Source organism: Neofelis nebulosa, chromosome 18, assembly GCF_028018385.1.
Source record: "Neofelis nebulosa isolate mNeoNeb1 chromosome 18, mNeoNeb1.pri, whole genome shotgun sequence".
Classification (NCBI taxonomy): Eukaryota; Metazoa; Chordata; class Mammalia; order Carnivora; family Felidae; genus Neofelis; species Neofelis nebulosa.
The window spans coordinates 19,473,534-19,499,548 of record NC_080799.1 but is presented as its reverse complement, the minus strand read 5'-3'; the positions used below and the strand labels follow the sequence as shown (position 1 = coordinate 19,499,548).

Here is a 26,015-nt window from a genome sequence, read left to right as displayed (position 1 = left end):
TCAAAGTATATCTAGTGAGGGTTGGAGGTTTGAGGTTTGTTTTGTGTTTGTGTTTACATTAAAGACAGTTATGCCTTTAATCAATCAGAATTGTTCGCCGTGAAACTAACTCTCGCCAATCCGCACCTGCTCGCTTCAGCTTGAGGCAGTCTGCTGTACGCTTCCATCACGTCGACGGCTGACGCAGTTTCCCACCCATTCGACAGGAGCCGTTCTTTCTAGAATGTGCAGCGGAGAGAAAAGGCAAGGTACGAGGCACTGTTGCACAACTCCAAGGCACTCTTGGAGCACATGAGAACTTGTCTCAGATGACTCCTTTTTCAAAAGCCCGTCCCAGCCCCCATCTTTCTTCTTTTTCTTTTCCAATTTCCTACACCGAACATGCATTGTTATCATGGGAGAGAAGTCACTAATGTATATTTAAAGAGAAATAAAGCCAGGAACTTCTCCGTGAGCAAGAGTGTTTGAATGCGTTCGAGGCGTAATGTGACATATCCCACCTATTTAATAGGGGCAGGGGTGGGTGGTGTCTCCTCAGCAAAAAAAAAGAGAAAACCAAACAACCTAAAAAACAATAAATAAAAGATATTTAAAGTCTCTATTACAGATTCTAAGAAACGTAAGCGACGTGTCAAGTGCAAAGTTTGGACCATGTTTGGATCCTGTTTCAAACACACCACCTATAGAATTTTTTTCTGTTTTTTTTTTTAAACAACTGGGGAAATCCAAACACGGACTGTGGAGTAGGTGCTATGGAGGAGTTTCGGCTGCTGTGTGAGGTACAATGATGATGTTACCATTATCCCGGGGTGGGGGAAGAAAATGCTTACTGGTAGGAGATTCACATGGAAGTATTTATGGGGGTAATGCTATACTCTCTGGATGTGCCTTAAAATATTCCAGTGACAACACCGACAAAAAATGGGGATAAATAAAACAATATTGAAAGATGTGAGTCACCAAAGTTGGCTGATGGGACATGGGTTTTCGTCCTACTGTTCCCTCTACGTTCATGTTGTTTGCAAATATGCATACTGAAAACTTGGGCTAATAGGGTATGGGAAATGTGAATGTGTTTTTTCCAAACCAAGATGGCGGCCCAGGTCTTGGACTTCTTTAGCGTGACGAACCAGCGGCCCACGTGGAACCCCAGCTGCCTGTTCAGGTGGGCACGCGACAGGGCTTCTCACATTCTCTGATCGGAGAAGGGAGTGTGCCCTTCCCTGGGGGGTTAAGGGTACCAGAGGATGTCCCCGCCCTGCTCTCCGACCTGTGACTCTCACGGCTTGCAGGTCTCCACTCCCGCCAGGTCACACTGTCTCCTCCGCAGGTTTTCGATCACGGTCTGTCCGAACCGGTCGGTCGTCCATGTTCACCTGGGAAGGGAAAGAGGAGGCTGGGCAATGCCAGAAGGGCTTCTCGAATACGCAAAATCAGACAACAGTATTCTGTTTCTGAGCCGTCAAGGCTGATGTTTGCTAATACCCAGTGCAGTCAACGGAGTCGGGGGCGGGCACGGCACGCGGGGCTGACGAGAGCGTCGTCTGCTGCCGCCCCCTGCGGGGCAACCGGGCGGTGTGCGCTCGGCCTGGGAGCCGGTCAGACCACTGAGCGGCTGCTCCACAGGTAGACTCCCACGTACACGCCAGGTGCAAGAGGGTTTACTCCGCAGCATGATGTGTAACGGGACCTATGACGGAAAGGACTCACATGCCCATCCGCTGGGGTTAAAGCAGTTGTGGCATGGTCGTTTAATGAAATATTACATTGCCATGAAAACAGCAAGAGGACATCCAAGTAGATGTAGGTACAGACGTAGACACACATACAGACACAGATACAGATGTGGAATGATTCTCAGATAACAGACTCTCGAAAAGTACAGTACAGAGGGCTGTGCATAACATGCTCCTGTCTGCCCTTAAGAAAAAAAAAAATCTCTAGCTACATTTATATATGCGCAGAATAATTCTGGAATCTGGCAGTGTTGCTTCCCAGGTTGGAGGACTCACTAAGGTCCGGGGTAGAAGAGAGACTTACCTTTCCCTGCATACCCTTTTGTACTATTTGATTTTTTTTTGAAGTTTTGCATGTGCTGTTACTTATCTAATGACAAACCATTTAAAACCCCCTTCTTACGATGTTTATTCATTTTTGAGAGAGACAGAGCATGAACGAGGGGAGGGGCAGAGAGAGAGGGAACCCCAGAATCCGAAGCAGGCTCCAGGCTCCGAGCTGTGAGCCCAGAGCTCGACGTGGGGCTCGAGCTCATGAGCCGTGAGATCATGACCTGAGCCAAAACCAGATGCTTAGCTGACTGAGCCACCCATGTGCCCCCCATTTACCACTTCAAAAAAACCATTAACGTATCTATATGCACAAATGTCACAAAACATACATAATACACCGCGCACTATTGTTACTTTGTCCCAAAACGTCAACAGTTTACTATACGAAATGATTCCCAGAGCTCCTGTGACAACGGTGGCAGGCAAGAAGCAGCATCACTCTCTGTCGGTGGACGTGTGAGGCTTACGTGGCATGAATGGTCACACTGGGTGCCTGTGAGCACGTGCTCCGTCGTCTTCCTGCCTGGGTCTGAATCCTGGCCTGAAACTTACCGGCCGTGAGGCCGTGCGGCCGTGGGCAGCAAGCTGTCCAATCCCTCTGTGCTTGGGTCCCCTCACCGGCCACACCCGCCACACCCTGGTTACTGTGACAAGTAGGTTAATACAGGTCACACTCACGGAAGGTGCCTGCTATATAGCAAGCAACTTCTACAAGTTCGCTACCCTTATTCTACCAGTACTGAAATTTGCATCACTCAGGGCACCTCGGTCGGTAAGCGACCGACTCTTGATTTTTGGCTCAGGTCATGATCTCACAGTTTGTGGGTTTGAGCCCCGCACTGGGCTCTGTGCTCACAGCATGGAACCTGCTTGGGATTCTGTCTGTCTCTCTACCCCTCCCCTGCTCGCTCGCTCTCTAAAAAATAAACAAATATTTAAAAAACAGGTTTTTTCATCATTCATGTGGTTTTTGTCATTTTAAAATACTGAGTAGGAAATCATGGAAGGCATGTGAGCAGTTAGTACACCTGAGGAGGCTGATGGTTTGCATTTGTTAGGAAATTGCAGAATTCAGTGAAAACGGACACATCCCCAGGCTTGCTCCCAAGTGACTGGGTCCATGGTCAAGATTCACTTCATCCACCATTGCTATATGATGTTGAATAAGAGAACGCACGAATGAAACGAGGCGAACAGAGCAGGGTGAACACCCACAGTGTGTGAAAACAAAGCAGAATTCAGGGGCACCTACGTGGCCCAGTCGGTTAAGCGGCCGACTTCGGCTCAGGTCACGATCTCACAGTTCGTGAGTTTGAGCCCCGTGTCGGGGTCTGTGCTGACGGTTCAGAGCCTGGAGCCTGTTTCAGATCCTGTGTCTCCCTCTCTCTCTATCCCTGCCGTGCTCGCGCCCCCTCTCTCTCTCTCTCTCTCTCAAAAATAAACAAACGCTAAAAAAATAAGATAAATTTAAAAAAGAAAGCAAGCAGAATTCATTTTCCCCAGTCCTGATATCCTGCAAGCAAAGACAGATTCCCAAGACTTACAGAAGCCAGATGAGGCCAGCTACCATTATATCCACTCACCAGGACTGAAGACTGAGTGTGAGGAATGCCCCCAGTTACACAGAGGGAAGGAAGAAAACTCAACCGAGAACCACCTCTACGGGAATGTGGCCTGGGGCATGAAGGGGTGAGAAAGTCAACCAAGGTCTAGCCTTAGATCTGTCCATAATTACGTGACACGGGGCAAAGCGTTTACTGCTGTCATCCGTAATGGAATTTAAAAATAAAATGAGATGAAAAAAATAAAATCAATAAAGTTAAAATGAACTAAGCAATAAAATTAGCCGCCATGTATTCAGTCACGTGCCCCCCGCTACACATCATCTCATGAACTCCCATAATAGCCCAGAGAAGTTCTCCCTTTATAAACAAAGCCCTGGCGGGGGCACCGGGATGGTTCAGTTACTTGAGCGTCCATCCAACCCTTATTTCGGCTCAAGTCACGATCTCACAGTTCGTGGGATCAAGCCCCGCGTCAGGCTCCAGGCTGCCAGCACAGAGCCTGCTTGGGATTCTCTCCACCCACCCCCACCCCCACCCCCACCCCCACCCCCACCCCCACCCTGCTCCTTCCCTGCTCATGCTCTCTCTCAAAATAAGTAGAGAACTTTAAAAACAAATCAAAATCAAAAACAAGGACCTGGGGCTCAGAAAGATCCAAATAACAGCTAATAACCTGCTCAGCAGCCGGGCAATCCTGAACATGCTCTCGTACAAATTAACTCGCTTACTCCTCACTACACCCTATTAACGTCGGGACTGTTATTATTATTATTGTCATTTTCCTGATAAAGAGACAGCACGGAGAGGTTATGAAACTTGTCCCGGTCACACAGCTAGGCAATCTACCTCCAGAGCATGGACTCCCAACCACCCTACCATTCTGCCTAAGGGCACCCGGCCAATCATAAGAGCCAGGGCCAGGACTCGGACCCACGCTGAATAATTCCAAAGCTCTAAAACAGAACCCTTCCCACCACATCAGAAGAGAAAAACAGGCAACCAGCGGGCCAAACTCGGGGACGTTACAAATTAGGAATTTTACATTAAAATTCTACACTGTCGCTTCTCCTGGAAAATTGGGGGTTCTCAACTCCAGGCTCCCATGTCCACATGGGAACAACGAGGTGGCACTGAGCAGGGGTGAACTGTGGTTCACCAGAGTCCCCAGCACTCCTGTCTGCCTTACACCTGGCCAACTTCCTCCACTGCATCACCTGCCTGCCTCGGAAGGAATCAGGGTTCGCTACCCTGACACCCATATGTTAGCCAAAATTCCTTCCATCGCGGTCTATGACTCTATAATTAATACAACGGTAAAATGTGAACTTTACAAAGTTTTTGTAAAGGCCAAGAGAGAAGTTCCAAAAACCCTGGCTGCGAGTTTGCAGGAAGTTAAGAAATCAGGAAGGCTGGGAATTGCTAGAATCGATTTAAAACGGCGATGTGTGTGTGGCCAGAGGCGGAAGGAAAAGAGTGAGTGGAAATTTATACTGGGGTTGCTCAGAGAGGGTTAGCCCCCACGCGAACGCATACAGCACGCAAAGGTCTTGAGCTTCCTTTTACCTGTTGGTAGTTTATGAACATAGCTGTCTCAACGCCGTTAGCTGCCCACTTGAGAAGGTTGGCCGACTGCTCCGGAGTCATGTACACCAGCACGCGTTCCGTTATCAGCAGTGCTGGCAATCTTCAGAGAAGAAAAAAGGCACATAAGTATGTATTCATCAAATCGGGACTCTAACGGCAGCCACGGATAGTGCTGGCAGGGCAGGAAAACCCTGGGGTGCACACCGCAGGAAGAGGAGAAGCCCCGGATAGCACGTCAACTATCAGGGCGGTAAGAGGTGGAGAGCCCCGTCGTGACCCAAAGTTTCAGACCGTAACAACGCGAGCACTGAGCAAGGTTTTGTCTGGCTTGCTACAAATTCTCCCCCGGCATGCCCGCACAGGGTGACAAGGTGGCCCTGCAGACCCCTTGCTCCGAGGCAGTCTAGTTCCCTTCCCCTGGAATCTGGGTTAGGCCTGTAACTCGCTGTGGCCAATACAACAGTAGCAAACACGACGCAAGCGCAAGCTGAAAATCACTTGCACGTTGGCCCTTGCCCTCTTGCTCGGAAGTCTGAACCCGTGTGGCAATGAACCCAAGCTGGCTTGCTATCGGAGGGGAGGCCCTGTGCGTGAGAATGAGGCATCCACATAGGAGGGAACCCCAGGGGATCTCAGCTACAGCAGTGAACCCCAGGGGACCTCAGCTGCAGCTGGCTCCAGTGGAAGAACCACCCAGCTAAGCCCAGTCCAAATGGTTCACTCACACAATCCTGAGCAACTTGTGAACTGCTCAGAATTGTGAGTTGTTCGAGACCGCTGAGGCTGCAGAGATTTTGGTACACATCAAAAGCTGACTGATAAAATGCAGAAATACTGCTATCCCTTTAACAGAATCTAATTCTTCTTACACAAACTTTTATCATCAAGAATTAAAAACACGGTGGGGCGCCTGGGTGGCGCAGTCGGTTAAGCGTCCGACTTCAGCCAGGTCACGATCTCGCGGTCCGTGAGTTCGAGCCCCGCGTCAGGCTCTGGGCTGATGGCTCGGAGCCTGGAGCCTGTTTCCGACTCTGTGTCTCCCTCTCTCTCTGCCCCTCCCCCGTTTATGCTCTGTCTCTCTCTGTCCCAAAAATAAATAAAAAATGTAAAAAAAAAAAAAAAAGAATTTAAAACACGGAACAGTCTTCAACAAATGACACATTAGCATGCGGTCTGAGTTACCAGACCCGAAGTAACGAACAAATTACGAAACAGGAAAAGCAATAAACTCCTACAGAAATCTCTAAACGCTTTACAGTTGGAAGGGAACACAGGCAGCCCTAAATTGTGTGAGCTCTGCTCATTTATTCCTGCTCCTTCTGACTCCTTTACTGGATCCTCCTCCTCCTCTGCCCCTTTACGCTGCTGTTCCTCATGGCTGGTTGCTATTTTTCTCACAAAGCAAGTAGGTTACTTTTGCCTATTTTTATTGGCAGGGAATTTCAAAACAAGTAAATTGTCTGAACTGAAAATACCCAAGCAATTTGCTGAAAAGAACATCGTGTACGTTAGTGTCAGAATGTAACCCATGCAGTTAGACTCAGTGCCTGGACTCATGATCGCTAGAGAGAAAGGCTACCCACAAGTGCTGCTGGCTTTGACCCGACAGTCCCGACTATCCACTGTTACTGTTCATCAGGATTTCCTTTTTTTTCTTTTTTTGACAAGGAAATGTTGTATAACTCAAGTGACTTAAAAATATACATCCAGGGGTGCCTGGGTGGCTCAGTCGGTTAAGCATCCAACTTCAGCTCAAGTCATAATCTCACAGTCCATGGCTTCGAGCCCCACATCGGGCTCTGCTCACCGCTCAGAGCCTGCGGCCTGCTTCGGATTCGGTGTCTCCCTTTCTCTCTGCTCCTCCCCGGCTCGTGCTCACACTCTCTCTCAAAAATAAATAAACACTAAAAGAAATTAAAAATATATATCCAGGTGCGCCTGGGTACCTCGGTCAGTTGAGCATCTGACTCTTGATTTCGGCTCAGGTCATGATTCCAGGGTTATGGGATTGAGCCCTGTGTTGCGCTCCATGCTGAGCATGCAGCCTGCTTGGGATCTTATCTCTCTCTCTCGTTTCCTCTACCCCTCTCCCTGACTTGCACATGCTCTCTTTCTCTCTCTCCAAAATAAAAACGTATGTATGTGTATACAAATACACACACACATATGTATGCATATATCTACAAATGCTCTCTGGACCCAACTGGGTCATGGTACAAAGAATGAGAGAACTAAATCCAGAGGATAGACAATGAAGTCCAAGTTGCAGATGAAGTTGAAAATCAGAAAGAAAAACATTAAAAGGAAGTTTAAAGTAAGCAATTTTTTTTTTAACCTAAGTCTAAACCCCCAGATTATATCAATAGGAACGATTAGAAAAAGTGAGTGGAAAAAAAAGTTTCAAAACCTCAATAGGTTGGTAATTAGAGAAAAACAGTTCCAAAAACGTTTTTATTTATTTAAAATTTTTTTTAAATGTTTATTTTTGAAAGACAGAGCACAAGCCGGGGAGGGGCAGAGAGAAAGGGAGACACAGGATCTGAAGCAGGCTCCAGGCCTCCAGGCTCCAAGCTGTCAGCACAGAGCCTGATGCAGGGCTCGAACCCATGAACCATGAGATCATGAACTGAGCTGAAGTCGGATGCTTAACCGACTGAGCTACCCAGGTGCCCCTCCAAAAACCTTTTTAATGCAAAAGGCACTGACTATTACATACGGTGTTACCACATGGGGGGAAGCCAGGTGGAGAAGGCTACGTGGGAATTTCCTGTAAAGGTTTGCAACTTTTTTTTACAAATTTGAATTATTTGGAAGTGAAAAGTTAAACACGTTTACAGTGTATTTTTAAGAGGCAGTCTTCGCCAATGTTAAAAACAGGATTAATACTTTTCAGAAGAGAAGTCTAAGCGAAGCAAAAACAGCCCACGGAGGAAAACACAGAGCACAAATGAACCCCAGAGAATTATGAATGTAATTCTAATACTTGTGATAGCTGCTGTTCCTTATCCATTTTGTAGATCTCCAGGAGTGAGGCAAACTTGCCTATCAAGAGCTCCCCTGATTAATTTTTTTTAAGTGTATTTACTTATTTTGAGAGAGACAGAGGGCAAGCAGGGGAGGAGCAGACAGAGAGGGAGGGAGAATCCCAAGCAGGCTGTGTCAGCACAGAGCCCAATGTGGGGCTCAATCTCATGAACCAGGAGATCACGACCTGAGCCGAAATCAGAAGTTGGATGCTTAACCAACTGAGCCACGCAGGCATCCCAAGAGCTCTCCTGATGTGTAAGTGATTATTTCCCTGGCCATGTAGCACATTTGCCCAAATGGTGTGTTTCTACGTTCGCAGCGGGTTGCTGCTGGTTACCACTGCAACTGTAATAATCTACAGATTATAGCTTCTGCGCCAATTTCCGTTCAACTGCTTTCACACGCGTACTTAATATCATCTCCAAGCTCTCCGCGCAAAGCCTGACATGGGGCTCGATCTCCCCAACCGTGAGATCATGACCTGAGCGGAAATCAAGAGTTGGACGCTTAACCAACTGAGCCACCCAGGTGCCCTGCAGTTATAGGTTTCTATACATATAATTACCTTCTCTCAAACTTTATGGTATCAGGCATCAGTATGTTATAAAAGCAACACACGTGATTCTGATGTGAAAACAGGAGAAACATTGCTTCTCAAAGACTTAGAAAACCTCCCTCATAGCAATGAAATGATAAACATCTCAGAATTAAAAACGGAACACGGGTATCATGCTGCACTTTCACCTGACCTTATTTCGTATTCACATGAAATCACAAACGCGTAAGAGGTTAAAACAAGATCTCACTGTGGATTCACGTCACATTTCTCTAGCTTCTCTTCGAGTTCAGGTGAGTCTCGGAGATCTGCTCCGATAATGGCATAGCTCTTTGAATCCAACAGGTGTCCACCTGGAAAGCCAAGAAGAGATTATCATTTCAACAGAAATTCATCCAGAGGAGATCATTTCAATGGATTTCTTTTCAAAATTCAATTATTATTTTTTCTCCATTACAGAAATACATGTCCCACTGCAAAAAGGAAAAAAAAAAATCAGGAAGGAGGAGGGTGGAATGAACGAAAATCACATCTTCCCACTATTAATGTTTTGGTATAGAACATTCCAGTCTTTCTTCTATACATACAACATAAACCCATACAACATAAGCACATTTTCTGTCACACAAATACGTACACACACATCACACAGGAAAAAGAAAGGAGGGCCAATTCTTCTTTTGAAAACTGCTTCTCCTACTTAACAGTAATATCAATGACATCATCGTCTGTAATGATTTCCTAGCATTCCATCAGTGGATAAAACAACTTACTCAGCCAAGCCCTCACGATTAGGCCTGTGGTATCTCCAGATTTTCTCCATCTGAGGCACTGCGATGAGCATCTTTGTTTAGACCTCATGAAGCACCCGTCCAGTTAAGTAGGTCTCTAGGAGTAGAATTAGGAGGTCAAAGGGTAAAATATTTAAGTATTGGTACCGATCGGCTGGCCACTCTCTAAATGTCGTGCCAATTTGTGAGATACTATGTTTAAAAGAAAATAGCTTCTAAAGTATTTACAAATACAATGATAACATTTGCTTGAAAATACTCCCACAGAGATCGGACAGCATGGTTTCTATAGTGGTTCTCGAGCTTTGGCAGTCATCAGAATCACCTGGCGGGCTTGTTAAAAGAGACTGATGGCTTCAACCCCCCGAGTTTCTGATGTAGCAGATCTTCCAGAAGTAGACATTTTGTCAAATTCTTTCAAAAGCTAGACATCTGTATTTCCAACCAATGCTCCACAGTGGTGATGTCACTAGTCCAGGACTACACTTCTAGAACCACTGGTACAGATGAAATTGGCCACAGTTAAAAGTTCAGTGATGGGTACATGGAGGTTCATTTACTTACTTATTTTGAGAGATGGCGGGGGGGGGGGAGGGAGAGCGGGGGAAGGGTGGAGAAAGGGGGAGAGAAAGAATCCCAAGCAGGCTCTGTGCTAATAACACAGAGTCCAGTGCAGGGCTCAAACTCATGAACTGTGAGATCCTGACCTGAGCCCAAATCACGACTTGGCCATTTGACTGACTGAGCCACCCAGACGTCCCCCTTGATTCACTCATCCGGACTGACTTTTCATTGTGTGCCCATTTGTATACTTTTAAGTTTCACCTCGTGCATATTTCAGCTTTAAGAAATGATCAATTTCAAGATGCGTATTTTTTCTCAGTTTCACATTTCTGAAATGAGGATGCATCGGTCAATAACGTTTCGGTTTAACTTATCAGCACCTTTTCTTTCCTGGCGGTAAATAGATAGTGTGATTCTTGCAATCACAGCCTCAAAGGTTTAATGAAATAGGGCAATTTTTCAATGAAAATGTGTCAGTGTTATCATCGCCTATCACTTTTCTCAAATTTTCACTCACATTTGTATTTTCATTAATTTTTATTTCAACTGTCCCTCTCCCAGAATGATGGCAAGATCAAAAACTATCAAGGACAGGACTAGAAAATTTGCCCACACAAGACACAAACCCAGAGTTAAAAACCAAGTGAAAGGCTAAGAAAGAAATCTGCCAATCAACAGTTGACGAGGGATTTATATCAAAGAACATTGCTTTATGTTGTAAAGGATTCCTATAAATTGAAAAGGAAATGAAACAATGCAACTGGAAAATATATGAGCAGAGGAAAGTTACAAGAAATCCCACAGGCCAACAGAAGGAAGGAAGGGTACTCCGTTTCACTAGCACGTTCAAAGTTATAAAAAATTTAAAACAAAGTTACAGAAACATCTTTAATTCACAGATTTGGCAGACTGGCAGGAATTTTTTAAAATGGTAGTAGCCAGTGTTAGCGAGGGTGTAGGGAAAGGGAACCCGCATCTACTCTGGTGAAAATACAAATTCGTCGAAAGGGTCTTGAAGCACGGCTTGGCAGTAGCTATTAGAATTCATAAGGTACAATTTTTTGAACTGGCAATTCCTGCGAATATGCACATATAACTAGGCTTTCTACAAAACTGTTTAATAGGAAACCATAAAGAAGGCGGCAATCTAAAGGACCATCAGTAGCGAATACGTTAAGTAAAATGGGATTTCCATGCAGAGGAGTACTACGAAGTCACCAGAAATAACGAGGTAGATCTAATCTGGCAACATGAAGACAGCCGTGATTCCCTAGGATGCACAAAGAACAAGTTTCAAAACAGTACGTGTAAATTATTCGCTTTACTAAAATTATACATATAACTGTATTTATTTATTTATACAAGTATAGATTCACTCTTTCAACAAATACATGTTGGTCTACATCATATATATTTATTTATTCAATATATGCATAGATTCCTTCACCAAAAATTTACTGAACCTTTTGCGGGCCGGGCACGGGATTCTATTTACATGTGTATTTTCTTACGCGTGATATTTACCTGCCTCTAGGTACACTGTCCATCCACAGGAGAAAACACCCTGCACAGTGGTTATCGTGGTGGGGGGAGAGATCACGCAGGGTCTTTACTTTCTACTTCACATGCTTCTACACTGATGGGTCGAAGGCAATGCAAAGTGCTAACTAACCCTTTCATTACAGCTAATCCTTCTGACGCAAATATTAACCAAATATACAGAAAAGTATGACGGCTACGATGTAGAGAAAGCAGATGTGCCAGCCAATGGCAAAGCCTGAGGAGGTTGTACTTAAAATTTGTACGAGGGAAACAAAGGATGGAGGAGATATTAGTTTCTGTGGGAGTCTGTTCACTAGGAGCGTGACGAGGGCACTGTGCTGGTGTAGAGGCCTGTCTAGTTGCCTGACGTTTCCTGTGTTATCTGTGCCCACCATCTAAGGCCATCCTCTCTGAGCATGTTTTCTGACCTGAATTATTAATAAGCCCCTTGAACTTCTCTGTCAGACACACACTGAACACAATGGAACATTCTGGAAGAGTGTTTGTGACCTTAGTTTTAAAGGCTTAGAAGGGAGGAAAGAGTTGTTGGAAACACTCATACTGAAAACTTACGGGGAAAAACTGAGCCCCGGGGCCAAGGACCTAACGTAACAGGTGAAGCGGGTCAGGTACGAGACAACAGTGGTGGGGACGTGCATTCCCTCTCAACGAAGCAGCCATGTAGGAGTCAGGGTCTGAGGCTGCCGGACTGGATTTTTCCAAGGAAAGATTTTCGGGAAAAAGCTCCTATATTTGAAATGTTTGCAACTCACTGAAATGTTTTTCAAAAGATTTCAGATTGGGACCTATGGACATCTAAGAGGGGCCATACAAACAATTGTTTCAAGTTCCTTCACAGTAGATGTGATGCAAAGTATACACTCTATGACGTCATGTGCACACACGCACAGACTCAGACGCGCACGCTCACACACACACACACACACACACACCATCTTTAAAAAGAAAGGGGAAGAAAAGCAGAGAGGTAGCCCATACTGTATTACTTAGTTGCCAATTTGCAGTGTGTCCTCTGAATGTCATTCTATAATGGGTTGTAATAAGAAAGGCTTGTATCTATGGGAAGATGGGAAAGAGAGAGAAATGAGTCAAGTAGCTTAGTTACTGAAAAAACGCAAACACCCACTACCGAAATGGCCAGTAGGTACCGCTACTGCTCAAAGCAAGGGCGACTCCAGAGGGCCTGCTGCTTAATCACGTCTGACCCTAGGCACACACATGAAAAATTCAGTGGATCAGCTCTCAGAGTAGGTCAGTGAGCGTTACTCTCCGAATCTGACGTCAAGTCACAAACTGATCATGAAACACTCAAGACGTAGAAACCGCCAAAGATAGGCTGGCGATATGTTTCCAAATGTTCCAGTGTTTTCCAAGCTGTCTCTCGTTTCCTGCTTCTGCTCACTCAATTAAAAATTTTAACCATTGTTAATCACAGACAACTAAACAAACCAATTCCTACTCAGACCTGACGTCCAGTAACATTTAGGTGATGACTCTGCTCTCCTCCAGAATGTGCAAAATATTAGACATCCGAGAGCCGATTTCAGTATCGCAACCACCATACACACATCTTTCACCCCAGAAACCTCCTCTAGGCTTAAGTGAGAGCCCACCTGCTCTTATTTGACTCGGTGTCCTAACAAGCTAGGTCGTATTCTGTGGCTGCACAGCGTCAGATGCCATAGCGCATCTCAAATGCACGCTACGTGGGGCGCCTGGGTGGTCCGTCGGTTGAGCATCCAACTTCGTTCGGCTCAGGTCATGATCTCGCACACAGCTCGTGAGTTTGAGCCCTGCGTTGAGCTCTGTGCTGACGGCTCAGAGCCTGGAGCTTGCTTCGGATTCTGTGTCTCCCTGTCTCTGTGCCCCTCCCCAGCTTGCACTCTGTCTCCCTCTCTCAAAAATAAATAATTATTAAAAAAAATTATTTTTAGATAAAATGCACCTTCCGTGTAATATAATCTTGTATTTGGAAAAGGGCAAAACTTGTTTCCATAGGATAAGTTAGAAAAAAAAAAAACTTAAACTATTTCTAGCTTGTGGGAATTACACATCTTTAAAGGACAAGGTGAAAGTTTTAATGGTTACTAAAAATTTTTTTAAATGTAAGACAAGATTTTGTTTAAATGACTAGTTTAAAAAGAAGGGGAAGAAGTATATGTTAAAAACCACTGAGAAAATCTGACCTTGGGCTTGAGGTCAGGGTTTAAATTTCAGCTCTACCCCTTTGTCAACAGGTAACCTTATGGAAATTAGCTTAACTTCTTTGAGCTTTGGTTTCCTCAACTGCTAATAAAAGCATGTCATTCCTGAGTCGGCTCTGAGGACTCAACGAGATCATCTGAGTGAAGCATTTCACATGGTGCTACAAAAGCTCTCAGCAAAGATTCACAAACTCGCCATCTGTAACTGCAGAATTCTTAAAACATGGACTCAGGGTGGCCCCCATACTATCTCATATATAGTAAATGGCCAATTTGGCCTCCCATTATTCATTCAAACGCTATTTACTACACATCTGCTCTGAGCCAGGCCCCTTTCTATGCTCTGGAGATACAGAAGTAGCCGGAGCACACATGAAAATTCAGATTATTGGAGCGCCTGGTTGGCTCAGTCGGTTAAGTGTCCAACTTTGGCTCAGGTCATGATCTCACGGTTCATGAGTTCAAGGCCCACATCAGACTCTGTGCTGACAGCTCGGAGCCTGGGCCCTGCTTTGGACTCTGTCTCTCTCTCTCTCTCTCTCTCTCTGTGCCTCTCCCCCACTCATACTCTGTCTCCCTCTCTCTCTCTCAAAAATAAATAAAACATTAAAACACTTTTTTAAATTTCAGATTAAAATTAAACCACTATAGGTCATTTCTATTACGTGTTCAGAGAAATTACGTTAACGGACAGAAGAGTTGCAAGGGAGGGGACATTTCATTTTGAAGACAGTTTGGAATGGGGATCTTGGGGCCAGAAGGAAGGCGGGAAGAGGGTAAAAGGGAAGAGTTCCCTAAAATGAGGTCTCTGGCGTTCAGACCGGCCGCCTCCTGAACGCTGCCCCTGAATCCTGCCGGGCTCTCTCCTGTGGTCAAAGCCATACTCACTTGATGCTGTGCAGCTTTCTCGTGACTCTCATGGGAAAGTCCACTTCAAAATATTTACTTGGGAGAAGATCTTCATCCTGAGGAAAAACACGCAGTAAGCTCTAGAATTATGTATTCACTCCTACATTTACTGACCACCTTCACGTACCGAGCGAGTACTAGGCCCCGAAGAGCATCAGGGCACTTAAGGGTTTGACATCCAGGAACGATATGGGCAGAGATGTATTTTCCACATTACTGTGGTCTCCACGTGGGGAATGGATGGAGGACGGGCGTCAGGGGTTCACAGCTGTCCAGGGAAGAAGTCACGGGGAGCCTGAACTGGGGGAGCAGTGCCTGGGATGGAGGTGGGGGTATGTGGAGGCGCTGGGGGAGTAGGACCTGATAGGATTTTCCAAAAAGCAGATCGAGATGAATCAGAGAGGGTCAGGACACCAATGCTGACCAGCATTTGAGGGATAAAATGGAATAAAACAGCAAAAATCCCGAAGCATCGCACACAGTGGGGGTGAGTACTGTTTTGTGACACGTTTACTTTTTTCTGTGAGGGGAGGATACAGCGGGTGGTAAAGGGCAGGTGCTCTGGAGCAGGGGACGGGGGTTCGAATCCCAGCTCCACCGCCTGTCTGCCGCGAGGCCCCAAAGTCACTCCATTCCCTGGGCCAAGTTTCCCTCCTCTGCGAAGCAGAGACAGGGACAGCACCTCACGGGGTTGTGAGGAGTAATGAGGAAATGAGTACACACAAGGGACACTCAGAACGGGGCCTGCCTTAGTAAGTGCCACGTGTGTGCCTTTATCATTGACTGTCATGGGGACGGGGCGCCGAGGTGGCTCCGTCGGTTAAGTGTCTGACATTGGCTCAGGTCATGATCTCACGACTCGTGAGTTTGAGCCCCACGTGGGGGCCAGGGCCCGCTTTGGATCTTCTGTCCCCTTCTCTCTCTGCCCTTCCCCCACCGGTTCTCTCTCTCAAGTTAAATAAATAAACTTAAAAACCTTATTGACATGGGTACTTAGAATTAGGTCTTGGCCTGGGGTGTACATTTATCTTTACTGAGGGCTGCAGTAAAAGAGCGTGGCAGACGCGCGCGCGCGCGCGCACACACACACACACACACACGACCCTGCTCCCCCTTCTGCATCCCCGGCCTGGTCTCCCCTTGGCCCCCTGGCCATCCTAGCACATTCTCTGTCACGTCCAATCAATCCCTCAGCCCCGGTGCGTATTCACGAACGCATTCTCTCCTCCTCAGCTCGCCAACTGCACACACTGTAAGGACACCGCTGTCTGGACTCTCAGCGACACCCTGCGTGTTGCCTGCAGCAGCTCCCGATGCCCCTGAGGCTTGGGGAAAGAAACAAGGCGCTCCACAACCTGGTGACTTGCCCGGCGCCTCCCCAAAGCGCTCTTCTAACGCCTCCGTATCCACCTGTACTTACATTCCACAAGTACAGAGCCGCTTCCTTAAAGTGGAAAAAAAGACCAAGAAAAAGACACTTGTTGGTGCCCAGAACCCGGTGGTGGGCCTCACAGGTGTGGGCCGGGATTAAGGAAGAGCTGGGGTGAGGATGACACCCCTCTTTCTGACTTGAGCAACTGCGCAGAACACCATTTACGTGCACAGTAACGAGCGATGGACAGCAGGGACCGAGAGGGAGCCGGCCCCCCACGACAGCATGACGGGCGGGGGGCAGCAATCACAAGCAAGCATTTTCCAGTAGGAGGTGACCCTAAGGGCAAGTGTCAGAACTGGGAGAGCCAGCTACCCCTCAGCCCTTGGAAAATCTCAGGGGATCTGGTCTGGGGGACAAAGGGGGAGGGAGGAAGGGGGAGACAGGAAGACAGAGACAAAGACAGTCTCCTGACCCATCAGAAGAGACACGCTCACCGATCTCACCCGTTCTCTCTCGGTGCTGCCGCGCTCCCCTGCCCGTGTGTAGGGCAGGGCCGGGTAAAAAGCTGTCCGAAGATATTTGGAGGAAACGTTTAGAGCATACCAGAAGATGACTTTTGCTAGGAAATTCCAGAACACCCTCTAAGGATTTTGCTCACACGATATGAAGTTAAGGACACGCTAAAATTCCAGAAGGCCTGGGGAACAAAAGCAAATGCAGGACAGCATACGATCCTATGGCTCGTCTAGGACTTCTGACTTTCTAAAGAGCTTTCCCACTCATCAGCTACTTGCCCTCTTAAGAATGCCGATTAAGGGGTCACCATGGAGGGAAAGCTTCCAAAAGGCACACCTGGAGCTTTTAAGGAACAGACATCTTCTTTCTTGCCTTTGGGAAAGGGGCAACAAATGGCTGTGGGACATGACGCTTCAACTTTTATTCTGGGATTCCCTGAGCCCTTCCGACACTCCACTCCACTCGCCAGTAGCTCCACGTCACAGGAGGCACGGAAGGCAACTGGGACCGTGCATAGCTACCGCAGGGCAGCCGGGGACAACCGTGAGGAAGAGTATCCCGTAGGCTCAAAGGAGATCCAACGTGGCCGACCGCTGCACAGGCTGCCATATTGAGACTGACCCCCTGCGTCCTTGATCCTCTGGCCGTGTGGAAATAGGATTCAAGAGACACCAAGAAGCTGAGGTCCCTTAAAGGGTTTCACTCACCCTTTATTCTTTGTCTGGGGTTGTACTGGCTTTCCTGCACCCTACTCTCACCCGCTGCTTGAAGGTCGGAGCCTTCAACTGTCCCTTCGACTGGTCTTGGGGCCTGACGTCATACAGAACGAGCTCACACACCAGCGGCAGCAGAAAGCCTGTGACCCACAGCCAAGCCTCTGCTGGTGCAGCCAGGGGACCCTCCCAGGTGGAAGGTGCACCAGACAACAAGACTAGCCGACGAGATCTCCCCTCCTCTTTTACAGAAGCACATAGAGCTCAAAAACAGGGCTCAGCGAACTTGCTGTAAACAGCCAGTACTCTAGCCTTTGCAGGCCAGACGGTCTCTGCTGTGACTTCTCCACTCTGCTGCCGTAGGGCTAAAGCAGCCATAGGGAAGATGGAAGGAACTGGGAGTTGGCTGTGTTGCAGTAAAACTTTATTTACCGACATAGGTGGCAGCCTAAATTTGGCCCGTTCAGCTCCTGCTCCAGAGAGCAAACAAGCATCATTTTTCTAAAAAGAAACTTAGGTTTTTGAAAACCCTTTAGACCGATGTCATTATCAAAACGAAAAAACTCCACCAAATTTTTCAGACCCTGCACTATTCTCCTTCCTCACTGCTGACAGATAACCTTTTCCTCGGAAGGGGCACATGAGCTTCAGTGTACCTTGCTCAGAAATAAAAATCTCAGATTTAGTAATGATTAACCCACCTACACGGCGGGGGGAGAGACCAAACCACGGGACCACGTTGAAAAGGGTGTCAAGCCCAAAGGAGGAGTTTCTCCCGTGGCTTCTGTTCACACTGCACACATTCTGCCACTGCATTCTCTTCCAGTTCCTTCCACCACACCGTGGTCTCTGAGGCCCAGAGGCACCGCCGACCTATAGCAAAGAGCCCCCCACCCCCACCCCCCGAGCAGCCACAGGGCTCTCTGGAGAGAACAAGGAGGGAATCTGGACGTGGACGAACTGCAGTCCGTTGTTTGTTCCATGCTCCAGCGCCACTGGCTGTCCGACCTGGGGACGCCACAAGCTCTCGGAGCCCGCCTTGCCCCGTCTGGGTAACCCGCCCCCCACCTGCAGAGCTCTCATGTTCATTCCTGAGGTCATGGATGTGCACGCCCTTCAGAAACGTTAGCTATCTTATCCTGAATGAAGAATGCAGAGGCAACCGGTTAATACTAAGGCTGTGCTGAGGCCACTGATTTCTCGCCTCAGTGAGAGAGAGGCTGGGGGCACCGATGACCAAAGACCTCATCGGGTGAGCTGATGAGGGACAAAATACACACTCAGGTCGCATTAGGCCCACACACTCTAGTGTATCTTGGTGTACTTCTGCAAGAATCTGGGGAAATGCACGTACCCATGACTGCCACATGACCGACCTGACAGAAGAACCAGAGAGATCTGTACAAACCTACAAAAAAGAAAATGCAGTCAGTGAGATCGTTGTAGAGAAAAGGTTTGGTGCTACAAGTCCAGCCCGGAATCAAAGGCCAGGCCCGTGGTCCTGATTCTGCCACTAACTGGACCCATTTCCTCTTCTGTGAGTGAGTGTAATTATACCTGCTCTTGAACCCTAACGAAGGAGGTGAGGGACCAACTCAGAGAATGGAGGGGCACCTGGATGGCTCAGGCAGTTGGGCTCGCACTCTTGATTTCGGCTTGGGTCACGGTCTCGTGCTCCGTGGGATAGGCCCCGCATCTAAGCCCCACTTAGGATTCTGTCTCTCTCTCTCTCTCTCTCTCTCTCTCTCTCTCTCTCTCTCTCAAAATGAATCACTAAACTTAAAAGGGCTTTGTGTCATGTTACCATCACCCAGCCTTGCAAATCTCCAAGCTATACTGAAGACACCGTCACGACGACAGTAAAGTCTTTTGTTGTCGTCAAAACGGCAAATGCATGGGCCCCTGGTCTCAGCTACTCCACTGGCAGGGCTCTCGCACACACGCAGAGAATGTATACAAGCATTTGGATCAAAAGCCCTGTTTGTGACAGCAGGAGCTAAGAAGCAAGGCACATATCTAGGGCCCTGGTGACATCACGTACGTGGCTGACAGTGGTTGCACAGCAGGTGCAAACGGATGGGGACAGGGACGCGAGACAGGCAGTCACCGCATTCCTTTTGAATATATTTCTAACATTTAAAAAAATGTTTATTTACTTATTTTGCGAGAGAGATGGGGGAAGGGCAGAGAGAGAGGGAGAGTGCGAGAGTGACAGAATCCCAAGCAGCCTCTGTCCCGTCAGCACAGAGCCCAATGCGGGTCTGAACCCACAAACAGAGATCATGACCTGAACCGCAATCAAGGGTCGGGTGCTCAACCGACAGAGTCGCCAAGGCGCCCCTGACATTTCTGAACCCGCTGGGAACCTTCACAAAATTAAACAATTGGGGAAACAAGGGGGCGGTATTTTTTAATTTACCTTTAGTCTCCAGAAGGTGGTATCCATCCCAGCCCCAAGATTTAGAATCTCACAGGGACATTCTGTCTTCCCTAGAAATGCCTTTATAAGCTGACGGACGCCATGGACATGAGCAAAATATCCTGAGAGAGAGACAGAGACGAGCCATGACTCAGTGATGATGGAAATAAGCCTTGCAAAGTTCACACCAGGAGGACAAAACACAACCCTTCTGCCCTTCTTCAGGGGTAGCGGTTTAGGTTATCCATAGACCTTATGGGAGAAGTAAGGACTTTAAAATTCTCTTCCTTTTTTTTTTTTTTAAAGCCATTTGAACCAACATAAGCACAATCTATCTAATGGTTGGATCAACTACCTTAAGGAAAACGCAACACCCCCTAATTCTACATATGAAAGAAAAATATTTTACATCAAAACATGGGATCTAAATGTCCCTCTTAGAAATGTGTCTTTTCGTGGCTAAGTGAGAGCTACTCAGAATTCGGCTGAAACTCAAAATTGGGAGACCCGCTGGAAAGTATTCTGGGGTCAGGAAATGGGGCAGACCAATGTCAAAGCAAAGACAGCCATGTTTCTTAGCGTGCTCCCTTCATCTCCATCCTGTGCGGGGTAGAGCCTGGATGTTTGTAAAACACCACAGGCGGGGTTGGGCGGGGGGCGGTGCACAGGCAAACGGTGCCTAATAAACTGACTTGTTAAGCTCTGGCGTGGGAAGCTGGAACAGAGGAGACAAGAAATAAAAGAGGGTCAAAGGAAGATAAAATTGATCTGGGTTCTAAAGCCCTTCTGCTTACAGTATTACTATTTTAAGAACAAAATTTGAGTGGCATTTATAGACACTCACTGCAATTTGACATAGGGATTTCATGTCTATGGATTCTACTAGTAAATAATTTGAGCTTGTCTTTTTACATGTCTCTTTTGGGTCGCCTGGGTGGCCCAGTCGGTTGGGCGTCTGACTTCGGATCAGGTCATGATCTCAGAGTCTGTGAGTTCGAGCCCCCCGTCGGGCTCTGTGCTGACAGCTCAGAGCCTGAAGCCTGTTTCAGATTCTGTCTCCCTCTCTCTCTGACCCTCCCCTGTTCATGCTGTGTCTCTCTCTCTGTCTCAAATATAAATAAACGTTACATGTCTCTTCCATTTTACTTTTTTATTAAATCCTTTTTACCGTGGGTTACAGAGTATCATCTACAATGGACTGGACATTGGAAAAATTTTAAAAATGCTTCCCACACGCTGTTTGGGAAGCACTCTCCTACTGTGGGGCCCTAGTCTAGCGATGCCAACCCAGGGAGAGGAAGAAGGAAGGCCGGAGGGCTGACCTGCTGCCCAGGGCCCCCAGCACCCAGGGCACCATGGTGGGGCCCTGCCTCTGCAGCGTCTGTTAGGAAAGTGTCCTCAAGAGCGCGGGAGGGAGGCTTAAGGCCTCTTAGCCAGGCCTCGTCCAATCTTACTGATGCCTGGTTTCACCCTCAGCTCAAAGTAAGTACCATGTCCTTATTCTCAGGAAGCACCACTTTAAAATTTCTTTGCATTTCTTATTGAAACTACCCATAGGATCCATCTTTAGGGCCAAGATGCCCTGCACCCACAGCAACTATCGTCATTTGGCCAATTTCTCAATCTGGCTGAGACTAAGTCACCCTCCTGTCTCAAATCCTTTCACTGCCTTGATAGAAATGACTTGTACAGCCTGACTTTAACAAGGCCAAAAAAAGTCATTCCTTCCATGAACAGACAGTTCACAGTAAAAGATATATAAATGGCTCTTAAACATATAAAATGATCTTGGGGCACCTGGGTGGCTCAGTTGGCTAAGCAAGTGTCCGACTCCTGATTTCAGCTCAGGTCATGATCTCACGGTTCAAGGGTTTGAGCCCCACATCGGGCTCTGTGCTGACAGCATGGAGCCTGCTTGGGATTCTCTCTCTCATTCTCTCATTCTCTCTCCCTCTCTCCCTCTGCCCCTCCCTGCTTGCAAGCAAGTGAACTCTCTCAAAATAAACATTTAAAAAATATATTAAAAAAATAATCCTAATGATCTTCAACTTCACCCAAAAATAAGAGGAATCTAAAATAAAATTACTGTAAGATACCATTTTTCATGGATCAGATTCACAAAGATGAAAAGTTTCATAATACACTGTGTTGGTGAGGATGTTGGGAAATAAGCACTTTCATATACTACCGGAGAGAAGGAACACTGCAACTCTCATGTTAAGAATGAATCCCTATGTTACACTGCTGGCCTTGAAATGGAGAAGGGGCCATCTTCCATGGAATGTAGGTGGTTTCCAGAAGGTAGACAAGAAAAGGAAATAGACTCTCCCCTATGGTCTCCAAAAGAAACGGCCCTGATGACACTTTGATGTTAGCCTAGTAAGACCCATGTTTGACTTCTGACCTTCAGAACTGTAAGATAATAAATTTGTATTGTTTAAAAAAAAAAAACGAATGAATCCCTAAAACCCCAGGCCTCTCAGCTGATGAGGGAATAGTGAGGAGGGAGGGGGTCACTTGCCTCTGTTAATTTCGGGGGCCTTCCTCTCCTTAGACAGTCTTACAAAATGCTGGGTATAAGGGTCATGCGAGTAGCCAATGTTTACTGCAAACCTGGAAGGGATAAAAAGGAGGCAGGTGAGTAGACGTCAGTAGATTCAGGCTCTCAGGAACCAGGTCAAGGAGGAAAACCATCTACTTCACAAGGCCAACACACTCCCATTTAGCACTCCGTTACAAATGTAAACAGACTCAGCCATCCGCCGAGTGCTCACTTCCACTCCTCTCACCCTTCCCACGGCGGCCATGTGTCACCTCTCTTTATTCTGACTGCTAATTCCTTTCCCAGGACCTGGAGAGCATATAACCTCACCTCATACCTCACCCAGAAGACGTGCAACCGTTCATTCACTCGGCAAACTCACTGGCCAGAACTATTCAGACAACCCTACTCAACCAGAAGTTCTGGGTCCACAGGAAAGATCTAGAATTGTTTTGTAAAACTCGATAATGACTTCCTAAGTATTTCCCCCAGCTCTGTCATTTCACGTCCCTTAGGGAGTAAAAGGAAAAACCAGGAACAAATAAACAGAACAGCTACAACCTAGAAAATGCCGTTGTAGCTTACCCTCTCTGGCATGCACTACAACCTGGAAAATGCTACAGTAACCTAACCTCTCCCCAGGCCACACGACAGGGAATCAAAGTTCTAGTGTTCTAAGCCAGGGATCTGAAACCCCAATGACCACTTAAGGTCTTCTGGCAACCATGAGTGGAACCAGCCTTCGGACAAGGACATGTAATGGAAGAAACCTGGATCCTTAAGGCCGAGCCACTGTGGGCCTGCACCCCGCTCTACCTCTCAACAGACATTTTGAGAGTTTCTAAATGTCTTTATCGCTTAAACCAAACGGAGTCAGGCTTCTGTTACCTGCTACACCCTGAAGCATCCTAAGTGATATCCTGAGTATATGAGCTCATTTCCGTGTGATGAACAAGCTGAGGGGGAAGGGATGAGTGACTGTTACCCAGCTAGAGTCTGAGCTCCCAGAGGCAGATATGAGATCTTCTCCTTACGTCCACTGACAAGGCTTACCGCTGCCTTGACTGTGGTCGCTGCTAATCCTGTACAAACCTATCCCCCCCAGTCTCTCTCATGTCCACGTTCACACATCCGCACGCGCGCGCACACACACACACACACACACACACACACACACACACAAGGAAGCACATACTTTTGGCTTCTCGAGGCAGCAAGTCAGCACGGAAATGCACAAAGTACTCATTAAGGGACACGATTTGCTACGGGCCCAGACTGTCCAAGTTTTACAAGGGTGAACAGGCTCAGCTGTCTAAAACGGTGCTTTTCAAACGATGAATCATGACCCATCCGTATAATAAAATCAGTGTAGTAGTTTGCAAGTCTCCATCTGTGAAAATGCAGTCGAATAGAGTGAAATAGACAATATCAGTATGCATTCCACACTGTAAGAGTTAAGATGGTTTTGTGAAGCTTTGGTTGAAGTGGGTGTCTGGGGTAAAATGCAATGAAAGGTCTGTTCTCCGAACACACAAAATAGACTCTTAAACACAGAGAACAAGGTGGTGGTTGCCAGAGGGGGCGGGGGGATGGACAAAATAGGCAAAGAGGGCTTAAGAGGTACAAACTTCCAGTCATATGAGTAACGCACAAAGATGAAAAGTGGAATATAGGGAATCCAGTCAATAATACTGTTAAAACAGTACGGTGACAGATGTGACGACACCTAACGGTGGTGAGTCCTGAGTAATATGTAGATTTGTCAAATCACTATGTTGCACGCCTGAAATTAATGTAACATTGTATGTCAACTATACTTGGATAAGTAAAAGAAGAGAGAAGAGGGTGTTCTCCCTGTTGGCAGATTTGAGGAGCACCGGCCTCAAAGCAATCACCTGGTGCCATCTAGTGGTAAAGGCCGTGTCTGCAGTCCAAGAACCACAGACTAATGATGCGAACATCAAACATGGACGTAAGGGTTGGAGGGGGCCTTGGAACTGACCTGGTCAACCCTGACATCCGATGCCAGAATCCTTCCACAACACCAAGCCACTGCCTGACTACGCACCACAAAGAAGGCAGTCACTCCAATGCCCAGCAGCCCTACCTGCTGAAAAGCTGATCGAGTTGCCCCCCTCCACAAGCTCTGCGTTGGACTTACTACCGCCCTCCTCTGGATGACAAGGAGCAGTTTCCCCTCCTCTCAACCGTATCCTCCGTCAAGTTAATACTATTGATTCCATCAAGCCATCTTTGGTGAGTGTCTGCTAAGTGCCAACCATTGGGGATACAGTAGTGAACCAGCCACAAAGATAAGGAAGGGCTTGTGACAGATGAAGGACAACAGCATGGAGGACGGATGGACCTACGTTAGAGAATGTGAGAGGGAAAGCCTCTCTGAAAAGGGAATGGGCTGAGTTGGGTGCTTACAGAACTGGAGAAAGCTGTGCAAAAGGCGTTCTAGACAGGAGGAAGAGCAGACAGAAATGCTCTGGACAGGAACCGCCTTGGAATGTTCCAGGAACAGAAAGTCGGTAGGGAGGCTGGGGAACAGCGGAGAATCAAGGAGAAACTAGAGAGGCGGGTGGTGGGAGCCAGGGAGAGACCTCTGCAGCCACGTGCAGCGGCCCCAAACCACGGCGAGGTGCACAAACGTAACAGGTGGGGACAGAACACAAACGTATCCGGTCACGAGTCCTTACGACTCCCACTTTCTAATGTTTCCAACATGCGTCTCCTTCTGGTCTCCAGATCTAGAAGACTGCCAGTGGTTTCTGGGAGGAAAAGGATGTCACTGATCTGCCCTTCAGAGTGGCTAACATGAGAAGATTTACAGAGCACTGCTAAGAAGAGTACGGGTCAAAGAACTAGCGAGCACTGCTGATGGGGAGTTCCAAAGGGAGATGGGCAACCTGTTTCAGGGCTTAGAATTCTGTCACCCCTGGGAGCCCAGCTGAACATGGTGGATCCACACAAGGAAACACTAACCGGTCATCTCAGATATGAACTAGAAGGATCAGACATGCCAAGACGTTCGAGACACCGTGAAGGGAAAAATGTTAGGCCAAAAACCGATGTAGCCAATGTGCCCGTGAACACGTGTATGTGCCTATGTGCGTATCTACAGACAAGTACTAGGGAACTGGCGATTTCTGGGGTGTGTGTGTGTGTGTGTGTGTGTTTTAATTTATCTCTATGTTTTAAACTTTTTCTCCATGAACTATATGCCATATTTCATCTAAGACATTATCAATTATAAGACTGAAACAAGAAAGAAGAAACACTGGCAGTTAGTTAATGTTTTTCTTATTGCTTACAATTTTAATTTTGTGCTTGTTGGAAAAAGCCCGTTTGTTTGTTTAATTAGTTTTCAAGTAGGCTCTGTGTGCAACGTGGGCCTGAACTCACAACCACATCCAGAGTTGCATGCTCTGTTGACTGAGCCGCCAGATGCTCCTGCAAAAGCCCTTTTGTGCTTATTTAAACGGATTAAAAGGAAATGGATGAATGCAGTAAGAGGGTTAAGTCTTCCCTTCTGGGGTATCTGTGAGTTTCCACACAATATTGACCTTCGGGCCGCCAAGGGCATTGGCAAGGCTGCATCCCCAAGAGATCACC

The 26,015-nt window shown here is 47.1% G+C and overlaps 1 pseudogene; it reads right to left on the bottom strand.

Moving 5' to 3' along the window:
* Nucleotides 1-22,732, bottom strand: LOC131501602 (leucine carboxyl methyltransferase 1-like; annotated as a pseudogene).
* Nucleotides 22,733-26,015: the final 3,283 nt, after the last annotated feature.